This window comes from Suricata suricatta, chromosome 10 (genome assembly GCF_006229205.1).
Source record: "Suricata suricatta isolate VVHF042 chromosome 10, meerkat_22Aug2017_6uvM2_HiC, whole genome shotgun sequence".
NCBI classification, from domain to species: Eukaryota; Metazoa; Chordata; class Mammalia; order Carnivora; family Herpestidae; genus Suricata; species Suricata suricatta.
In genome coordinates, this window is record NC_043709.1 from 65,911,013 (window position 1) to 65,913,306 (window position 2,294).

At 43.4% G+C, this 2,294-nt stretch overlaps 1 pseudogene; it reads right to left on the reverse strand.

Moving 5' to 3' along the window:
- Positions 1–603: 603 nt before the first annotated feature.
- LOC115305235 lies at positions 604–1,619 on the reverse strand (annotated as a pseudogene).
- Between the last annotated feature and the right edge of the window lie 675 nt (positions 1,620–2,294).

Consider the following 2,294-nt stretch of genomic DNA (forward strand, 5'->3'; position numbering starts at 1 on the left):
GAGTAACTTTTTCCTATTTAGTTACCATTTCTTCTCTAGCAACGTTTTTTCTTTTGGTTTGACCAGTTGAACTCAAAAGTTTTGGAACTTAAAGTGAGCATCAACTCTTATTGGAAGAGCACTGGGAAATGCAATCCTAGGAAAGGCAAATTTTAACTGAAGTGGCTTAAGAAAGGTAAGCATCCATTCTCAATGTGACAGTGTTCTCCATGTCAATCACTAAGTTAGTGGCTTCTCTTGGCTGGATCACGGACCCAGCAGGATAATGGCGTGCTCCAAGGTGAGGTATGCAGAGCTTTGGGCACAAACATCCACCCATTTAAGCTCTCAATAAATGCAAAGCATCATTTTAAACTATTTCAGTAAAGTAAATAAAAAGCATTGCATTTCTATTGGCTTGTTTTCTCTCTTGAACTAGCTTGAAGTTTTGTATATGACAAGACATAACAGGTTTTATTTTTAAGTTTATTTATTTATTTTGAGAGAGAGAGAGAGAATATGAATGGGGGAGGGGCAGAGAGAGAAGGGGATGGAGGATGTGAAGTAGGCTCTGTGCTGACAGTGAACCATGAGATTATGACCTGAGCCGAAGTCAGATGCTTATCAGACTGAGGCACCCCCAGCACCCTTAGAAGAGTTTGTGTTTCCAAGCTCCTTAGGCTACAATCCTTCTTGCTCTTCAAGTCTCAGCACCTTTTTTGCATCAATAATGGTATTCTCCACTAGCATCGCCACTGTCATGGAACCAACACCCCAGCGACTAGAGTGATGTAACTGGCTTTCTTTCCAATTCCATCACAATCCACGTGTCCAGCCAACTTGGGTTTAGCGGTTGTGGGATCTTGAACTCTATTTTTCCCTGCCTCAATGACTGCTGCTTCCTCCCTGACCGTATCTGCCGTCATCAGATGTGGACTGCCTGCAGTGGCCTGCAAGGACTGTATGTTTCTTCAGTTGCTCTTCAGGAGCGTTCTGATGAGAGTGGCACAGCCCCCAGGCCGTTCATGCACCCCGTCCATGGATAGGAGCATTGCAATGGGCATCCCAACATTTTGACCTTCCAGCCACTACCACATTCTCCCCTAGGGGTGCGATGCCAGTTCGATTGATTATTTCTCAGGCACCCCACGGGGTAGCCAGTAACACAGAATACTAGTAGAAACACCTTCGCCCCACATTAATTACATGAAAGCCATGAACTTCCTTGTCTGGACAAAGAGCACTGGGGCTCCGTCTCTCGTCAGTGTGCTCTGGAAGAGGTCATCTTTGTTGCTATCCTTGTTTAGTTTACCAGTTAGATTCAACCGTTCTTCCTCTGCAGTGGAAGCTGGCTTCACAAGTGCCTGTCTTTGCCCACCTCTGCAGCTGCCCTAGTTTGTTGGGGACGTAGGAGTCACTTGCAGGATTCTCACCAACTGGAACCACGCTCAGGTGTGGCCCCTAGTCACCCCGTGCCACCCATTCTTTTACCTCCTGCCTCACTTCCTGCTTGAGATGCTGGGCAGGTTTCCTTCCAGAAAAGACAACTGCTTCATTTCCAACTACAGAGAGGTAGAAGGGGCAATGGCGGAGGTGGCAGCTCTGCATGGCCTGGAGCAGCCGGTGGCCAATGTGGACATAAGGAAAGCAGTGGCCGTCACTCGCGCGGGGTCTGTGCCAGATGAGATTAGGCTCCATCAACTATTTTACAATGAAAATCATTATTATGTGAATGTGCTCCAAATGTAGTGATTCTAACTTTAATAATTCCATTCAGCCAGTTAATTTTTAAATTAAAGCAGCAACATCCCAACTGTTTTAATTACATTCCTCATTAGTGAAAAAAATCTATCAGCATGGTTTCCCAATCTGTATGGATTTATTTATAAATTACATACCCATGCCAGTATATCAATATGTTACCTATTTTACAAAGTATGCATAAAAGAGCAAGTGAAAGGATGACATAAAGATAAAAATAAGTGACTTCTCTTCTTATTTTATTCATTACTAGAACAGTATCACTCAATTATGATGATGAATGTTCTAGCTGCTTCCTTTTAAAATGCCTTGCTAATCCCGATGACTTCATGCTCCCATTAGCTAATATGACAGGCACAGTACAAACTCAAGGCAAGATTCATAACAAATGAGAGGAGAGGTAAATCCAGATTTTAAGTAGTCTTTCTATTGAGTTTAAATTTGGGGTTTGACTTCTGGTCAGAGAGATCAGAACCTTGCTTTGCCTCATAATGTGGCTGATAAAAAAAAAAAGCTGGCATGTTCTAAGAATCAGAGAAGTACGGGCTATGCCA